At 37.4% G+C, this 9,037-nt stretch overlaps 1 non-coding gene across 1 annotated transcript; it reads left to right on the forward strand.

The window, feature by feature from the left end:
* The first annotated feature begins 8,603 nt into the window (after positions 1–8,603).
* Positions 8,604–8,709, forward strand: LOC122127855. The gene has a single exon (XR_006151306.1). It is a non-coding gene; the product is annotated as a U6 spliceosomal RNA (small nuclear RNA).
* Positions 8,710–9,037: the final 328 nt, after the last annotated feature.

Below are 9,037 nucleotides of genomic sequence, written 5' to 3' on the forward strand. Positions count from 1 at the left end.
AGGCCAATTTCCTTGATAAACACAGATGCAAAGATCCTTAACAAGATTCTAGCTAACAGAATCCAGAAACACATAAAAAAAAAATAATACACTATGATCAGGTAGGCTTCATCCCAGAGACACAGGGATGGTTTAACATACGTAAGTCAATAAATGTAATCCAACATATCAACAGAGCCAAGGTCAAGAATTACATGATTATCTCCACAGATGCAGAAAAGGCCTTTGATAAAATTCAACATTCATTCATGCTAAAAGCTCTGGAGAAAAAAGGAATAGAAGGAACATTTCTAAAAACAATAAAAGCCATTTATGACAGACCAATAGCCAATATTATACTTAATGGGGAAAAGCTACAACCAATCCTCCTAAAATCAGGAACAAGGCAAGGATGCCCACTGTCTCCACTCCTCTTCAACATAGTCCTAGAACCCTTAGCCAGGGCAATAAGGCAAGAAAAAAGACATTAAAGGGATCCGCATAGGAAAAGAAGAAGTTAAACTATCCCTTTTTGCAGACGACATGATAGTATACCTCCACGATCCCAAAAACTCCATCCCCAAACTTTTAGAAATCATAAGTCACTTCGGCAAAATAGCAGGATACAAAATAAACCCACAAAAATCAGTTGCCTTCCTATACACTGATAATGTACAGGAAGAGAGGGAAATAAAGGGAGCCACCCCATTTACAATAACCTCCCAAAAAATAAAATATTTAGGAATTAACCTAATCAAAGATGTAAAAGAACTATTTAATGAGAACTATAAAAAGTTAAAGAAAGAAATTGCAGAAGACACTAGGAAATGGAAAGACCTCCCATGCTCCTGGATAGGTCGACTTAATATAGTAAAGATGGTAATACTTCCAAAACTAATATACAAATTCAATGCAATTCCTATTAAAATCCCAATGACGTACATCACTGAAATACAGAAAACAGTCCAAAAATTTATATGGAACAAAAAAAGACCTAGAATAGCCAAAACAATTCTAGGGGATAAAGACAATATGGGAGGGCTATCCATGCCGAACTTCAAACTCTACTACAGAGCTATAATAACAAAGACAGCATGGTACTGGCACAAAAACAGACCCAAAGAACAATGGAACAGAATAGAAGATCCAGAAATAAACCCACAGGCCTACAGCCAGCTGATATTCGACAAAGGAGCCAAAGACATACAATGGAAGAAACACAGCCTCTTCAACCGCTGGTGCTGGGAAAACTGAGCAGCCACATGCAGAAAACTAAGAGTGGACCCCAGCCTATCACCATGCACCAACATCAACTCAAAATGGATTAAAGACCTTAACATTAAACCTGAATCTCTGAAACTACTGCAGGACAGAGTAGGAGAGACACTTGAACTAATAGGCACAGGAAGGAACTTCCTGAACAGAGTCCCAGGGTCACAACAAGTTGGAGAGAGACTCGACAAATGGGACTACCTTAAAATGAAAAGCTTCTGCACAGCTAAATCTATCGCAACTAAGCTAGAAAGACAACCAACTAATTGGGAAAAAATATTTACCAGCAATATATCAGACAAGGGGTTAACATCCTGTATATACAGGGAACTCAAGAAACTAATCCCTCCCAAACCTAACCAACCAATTACTAAATGGGCAAGGGAACTAAAGAGGGACTTCTCAAATGAAGAAATAAAAATGGCAAAGAAACACATGAGGAAATGTTCATCATCCCTGGTGGTGAAGGAAATGCAAATAAAGACAACCCTGAGATACCACCTTACCCCAGTCAGAATGTCCCACATCCACAAATCAGCCAACGACAAATGCTGGAGGGGATGTGGAGAAAGAGGAACCCTATTACGCTGCTGGTGGGATTGTACACTTATACAACCACTTTGGAAAGCAGTCTGGAGGGTCCTTAGAAAGCTAAAGATTGACCTCCCTTACGACCCAGTCATACCACTTCTAGGCATCTAACCTGAACAAAAGGAACCAATATACAAGGACACGTGCACCTCCATGTTTATTGCAGCACTGTTCGCAATAGCTAGGATATGGAAACAACCTTGATGCCCCACCACAGATGAATGGATCCAAAAATTGTGGTATCTATACACAATGGAATATTATGTAGCCATTAGAAATGACAAAATAATGGCATCTGCAGGGAAATGGATGGAGCTAGAAGGAATCATGTTGAGCGAGGTAAGCCAAGAACGAAGAGACAAAGGGTACATGGTCTCCCTGATAAGTGGATGCTAAATCCAAAATGTTAGGTGATACGACAAAACTAACAGGACTTAAGAAACAAAGAACTCCCTCTCATCTGGTTGAACCACTACTAAATATCCCCATGCTGCTGATCACAAATATGGTATATAACATGTGAACACTGTTATATATTACAGACTGTGGTAGACAATTTGCTCCAGGAAAGTTAGAATGAACTTGTGACTTTGAAATTATGTAATCACTTAATCACAATCAAAAAAAAAAAAAAAGAACCTTGGGGAAGGGAGGGAGGGAGGGGATGGTAGGGGGAAAACAATGGAGGGGGTAACAATGTTCAAGAGGAAGTGTACTCATTACCTCACTCATGTAACTGTAACCCTCTGTATAGTATCTTTACAATAAAAAAAAATCATGAGATTCGGAGGAAGATGGCAGAGGAGAAGCTGAAGGCTATACAAACTCTCCTATAGAAAGCATTTTAGTATTCCAGTGAACAGTCTTAGGCTACAGAGTCACACCAAGTGTGTCATCTCAATGCAGAGAGTTTGGACAGAGAGGGAAAATCCAAGCAAGGAAACAGATCTGAACACATGCAGCTAGCCATGGCTGAAGTGTCAAAGTTGGTAGCAGAGACACTCTTAGCATCCATAACTACTGAGAGAATCTGGGACAAAGGCTCCAGATGTGGCGGACAAGTGGATTCTACCCAACACAATCAAGAACTGACAAGGAGCAGATATATTCATCCTGCAGATGACAGACCAGAAACTGTCCAGGAACAAGATTCTGGCATGAGTAGAAACCTGTCTCCTCATTTCTTCTCAGGGAGCAGAGGAGGGAAGGCTGCGTGTCACCTACCACTGGAGATCTCCATCTTTGATACTAACAAAGGCCCAGTTGAGCAACTAGCTCCAACTCAGGCCTTGGAAGCAAACAAAAGTGTCATTTAGCAGGTCACAGGAATCTGCCCTGACCTGCCAGGCTCAGCTCTACCCAGGGGAAAGTCAACCAGGCCAGACAGAGAAAAATCTGCCCCCTGAGGAGTGACTTTCACCACTGGGTAAACAGAGCCAGAGGCTGCCCCTCCCTACAGCAGCCTAGACAAACAATTGAAACTCAGTAAACATAAACCCTGAGAATGGCTCCAAGCTGGGCTCTCTGAGAGTCTCAGGAGCTAGCCCAGCAAGGAAAAGCTACTGATTGCTGAAAGGCCTCAACTCTACCCATAACCTAATCTCATCACAGCATCTTCAAACTAGCGGAAACTCTCTTCTCCCTCTTTTGGGATACTGAAAGCAAATCTACCTCCCACTGAACTAACCTGGGAGAAGGATAACAAAACAATGGGTTATGCAAAGCATTTTTCTGCCTGCTCAAACACTGACTTCAGAAAACAATCAAGCCATAGGAAAACCAAACACCACAAGCAGCCCAGAGACTCCACCAAGAGACTGGTTATGGACACGGAAGATACACAATAATCCCATTGCCTCCATCCCCCCCCCCCAAAAAAAAAATCAAAGAACTCTTTTTTTAAATTTAATTTTATTTTTTATTGTGAGAATACAGTACAAAGGAGTTAAAATTACATGGGCAAGATAATGAGTATATTTCTTATCAAGCATTGTTGCTTCCTTGTTGTTTCCCCTTCCCATCCCATCCCATACTTCCCCCTCCCCCCAACTGATCCTCCCCCACCCCCCACCAAAGTTGTTAAGTTCGTTTTTCGACATAATGAATTGTACATCTCATTGTTGCAATCAAAGAACTCTTATTTGGACCTTTTAAAAAAATTAATTGTTAAAATTGTTTTCTATTAATCTTATTTTCCTCCCATAATTTTTATTTTAGGTGTATAGGTGTGTGTGTTTGTGCTTTTTTAAATCTCTTCTGAAATTTTGGTCCTTTTTAAGTATTCTTTTCATTTTTTTCTGTTTCTTTCTTTTTTTGTGTGACTAAATTGCTGTTCGGTTCATTCCCAGATATATACCTGTTTTTGATTATTAGACCTTATACCCCATTGTGTACACATTTAATCCAGAAAATTATTACTCAATTCACAACCTCTTAGGCTTAAATTCTTTAACAGCAGTATTATCTCTTTATATGTATATAATTTTCAAGTAACTAATTGTAAGAATTTTTATTTTTTAGTTTTCATTTCTCCTTTCAATCCATCCCTTCTTCTCATCTTATCCTTTTCTTCTCTCAATATCATTTGTTTAAACTTACAAAATTTTTAAGTGTTTCACTATTTAAATTTAAATTTTGGTTTTTCCATTTTTTCTTGTTCGTTTTTTTGTAATCTCTCTCCGATCATTCTATCCAAATCATTTCCCTCTCTAAGATTAGGACTTGGTTAAATACCACGTTTTCGTGATCCATCCATCTACTGAGGGGCATCTGGGTTGATTCCTATCTTAGCTATGTTAAATAATGCTGCAATAAATATAGTTGTGCTGGTAGGGTTAGTACGGTCTTGTTTGTGATCATTTGGGTAAATGCCCAAAAGGTAGATTGCTGGGTCATAGGGAAGTTCTAGGTGGAATCTTTGAGGAACTTCCATACTACTCCAAAGTAGTTGAATAAGTTACACTCCCACCAACAATGCAGTAAGGTTCCCTTCTGGCCACATCCCCTGAAGGATCTGTTGGTATTAGAGTTCTTGATTATAGCCATTCTAAATGGCTTGAGGTGGTATCTCAATGTTGTTTTGATTTGCTTTTCTATTAAGGCTTGGGAGGTTGAGCATTTCTTCATGTGTCTATTGGCCTTCCTTCTTTTCTTTTCAAAGAAGTTTGTCTTGAAGTCTTTAGACCACTTATTTATTGGGCAGTTGTTTCTTTTAGGATTTGTTGTTGGGGGATTTAATATTTTGAATTCCACATATATTTGAGATATGAGACCCTTCTCTATTGTATGGCTAGCAAAGATCTTCTCCCATCAATGGGCTTTCTATTGATCTGGCTAGCTATGTCCTTTGCAAAGCAGAAGCTCTGCAATTTCATACAATCCCATTTGTCCAAACTTTCTTTGATTTCTTGTGCTTCTGGGTCTCTATTAAGAAAATTTCAGCCTCTGCACAGGAGACCTTGCTTATGTCCTACTCCAATCTGTAATGTTTTCAGTGTGTCTGCTTTGACTCCGAGGTCTTTGATACAGGATAATATACAAGGATATAGTTTTAGTTTTCTATGAGTGATTAACCAATTTTGCCAGCATTTTTACTGAAGAAGCTCAGTACTGTACAGAGAGGTTACAGTTACATAAGTAAGGTAATGAGTACATATCTTATTGAGCATTGTTGCCACCTCCTTTGTTTTTCCCCTACTATTCCTTACCTTCAACCATCCCCAACAACTCCCTCTAATAGTATCTTGTAAATCTCATTGTTACAATGGGTCAACCTGTATCTTTTCCTTGCATCTTAAATGAAGAAATGCTGGCTTGTTTCAAGCTGATTCTACTTGTGTAGACACACTTAAAAACAGTTTCAAAGTCCAAAGGCATATAAATGAAATGCACTTCATCTATTGTCAGTTGGTATAATTGTGTTCTACACATTTATTGACAGGTTACAAATTATTCTCAAATTTTAATACATTAAAAACTTTCTTTTTTTCTCATTTTCGTTGCCAGGACATCGGCACGACCTCAGTCAGAATTGCTCACTTTAGACTTTTCATATGGGTTGGTTAAATTTTGACCTGCACTCCAGTCTTCTGGGGAGTCACTCATCTGCTTAGGAATTGATGTTCACAGTTGGAAAAGAGCCCAAGGAAGGATGCCATTTAAAGCCTTATAACTTTATTCTTAACAAGGATATTGTCCTGCTACTTTGGCTGTTGAGAGTGTCTACAAGAGCAAGCATTCCATGGGGAGCAGGGAGACACCATATGACCTTTACATATTGAGATTTCGGAGTTACTTGCTATCACTTGTCCTGCATTTTTCAAGTCGAATCTCTCTAAACGTACCAGTTGGAAGAGATAAGAGGAGTGGTAAAAGAACTCTTAGAGACGAATACATCTTCAACACATTTGTTTCCAAGCATTCTGTCTAAGGCATATTCAACAACTAGTGAAACCTGTGTTGGCTATATCTATGTGTCTTTTTCCATTTGTGCATGTGTACATGTGTGTACGTATGTGTGTATTTGTGTGCATAGTAACATTCATGTGTACATATATGGGCCGATATTCATATATATGCATATATAAATAATAAAAAAATATATATCAGGTGTTCAGTGTTCAGTGATTTAATCTAGAGTTCCCAGCACATTGTCCTCATCAAAAAGTGTACATAATAAACTGCTCTAAGCATCTGTGTTATATGAGGGGTATCCTTTGTACACACTTCCCCCATTAACTTGTTTTTCATCACTGTGAACAACTTCAGCCTACTTTCTCATAGGATAGCTTTGTTTTTGTTACTTACTGATAATAAAAGAAAAAGGTTGTTTGTAAATGAAAAAGAACTTTTAGGTCCCAGGCTAAAAGTATATTATCAGTCCCAATGATTCGTATGAGATAAAATTTATAGTAGTACTAAAAGTGAAAAGGAATTCCTAGATCTGTTGTTTTGCCATTTAGAATGGCAAAGAATAATTTCACGTCACTGTTATAACTCTTAAAGAATGCAAGGGTAACTGATGGTCCCTATCATGTTCCCACAAAACCAGTGGACCCCGAAGGATAATAGTAGACCAACAGAAATTCTAAGTAGCAGACATGGAGCATGAAAGAGAAAGAGCGGAAATGAGAGAGAGTGAAAGAGAGAGAAAAATATCATAATATTAAAGTGCGTAACAGATAAACAAGAGGTGTATGAGGATATTCATACTGCTATTTTGAGACTCTACATGTACATTTGAAGGTATTTGATGTATGATAACGCATCAAAATAAATTATAAAGTGATTTTGATAATAAATAAAAATGGCTCAGAAAAAATTATAAATGCAAAAACAGTCTTCACTGAAGCAAACTCTCAGAAATATTTCTTGACTTTGAAAAGGATAAATTGGCTGCAGTTAGTATAAATTTAGAAGTATGACAATTCACAAAAATATAAAAATGTATTCACATATTTCATGATATAACCTAAAGCAGAAAGCAAATATTGTTCAGATGATTTTTTAAATCACAGTTTCTCAGGAGCTGGGAAGGTGGCTCAGTGGTAGAGTGCTTGCCTTGCATGCATGAGGTCCTGGATTTCATTCCTCAGCACGACATAAGCAGAAAAAGATGAAAGTGCTGCTGTGGATCAAGTGATAGCGCTAGCCTTGAGCTGAAGAGCTGAGGGACACTACCCAAGACCCAGAGTTCAAGCCCCACAACCAACAAAACCAAAGCAAAAAACAAAACAAAACAAAACACAGTTTCTCAATTTTGTGGCCTCAACACTGTAATACCACTACTTCAGCCTAGGGTTAAGATTTTAGGTGTGGACATTTATCAACACTCCTGATTCAGACTCTACTTGATATAATTTTTATTCAATACTTTGTTTTTAGTTTTGCTATTTGTAAATTCACATGCACCTATGAAAAATGGTGTGGCCATCCCAATAATATTCTCAAAGTACCTCTTAATCACGACTCACAAAAAGTTGTATTATATTATGAGAAGGAAAAAATGCTATAAATAAAGAAAACAATAATTATATATTAACGATTACTAAAATAAAAAACAAAACAATTACCAGGGTTTTCAGTATTTGAAAAGTACATAGTAGATTTTACTATTTTCTCATATTCCTGTACATGTAAAACTGGGTGAAGCTATGAGTAGCCTTTAAATTTACCCACTAAGATTACTATTTATAGATAATCTCATCATGTGTATGTGGCTTTTATCATTATTTGTTCATCACTAACATATAACTTAAGGGAGCCCTAAAGATTTATCAGAAACTGTGTACTTAAATTCTTAACTCTTCACTCTGCTTCTTTACACAGTCTTTGCAACTTCTCATTAGCAAAGTTTCTATAAACTCTGAAATGTACATACTTAGTAGTACATGCTACCGGAAATATTATGTACTTTATCGAAAAAATTTATGACCTACTAGTCTTAATTTTGCATATATAAGCAAATCCCAAAATGAAACATTTAAATCATTAAAACTTTTAACAAACCTTAACATTTCCTGCAATGATCATTATGACAGGTGCCTTGTGTAGAATAATTGAATTCCTCCTCCTACACATCTCATGAACAACAAATATCTGGAATTATTTTGTTTTTGTCACGTCAATATTGACTTTATTCTTAAATGTGTGCTTATGTAAGTAATACATGGTTGCAAAATTTCACAATTTTTTGAACTTACTTTTTGTTGAATTGTCTAGTTTAAGACAATCAATTACACTTTATATATAAAAAATGTTCTGTGATCAATTTGGCTGCACATACACTAAAATTGGAACATACAGAGAAGATTAGCATGGTCCCTGCACAAGGATGACACGCAAATTAATGAATCATTCCATATTTTTACACCAACAGATGCTGGATGGGATGTGGCCAGAAGGGAAGCCTACTGCACTCTTGGTGGGAGTGTAAACTTGTTCATCCATTTTGGAAAGCGGTTTGGAGCTTCCTCAAAAGAATCCACATAGAGCTCCCCTATTACACAGCAATCCCACTTTTGGGCATTCACCCAAATGATCACAAATAAGTCCATACTAAAACTACCACCACAACAACGTTTATTGTAGCATTATTTGCCATAGCTAAGATACGGAACCAACCCCGATGGCCCTCAGTAGAAGAATGGATCAAGAAAACGTTCTGTGTGTGTGTGTGTGTGTGTGTGTGTGTCTG

Source organism: Dipodomys spectabilis, unplaced genomic scaffold, assembly GCF_019054845.1.
Source record: "Dipodomys spectabilis isolate Male_0828 unplaced genomic scaffold, ASM1905484v1 ptg000314l, whole genome shotgun sequence".
Taxonomy (NCBI): domain Eukaryota; kingdom Metazoa; phylum Chordata; class Mammalia; order Rodentia; family Heteromyidae; genus Dipodomys; species Dipodomys spectabilis.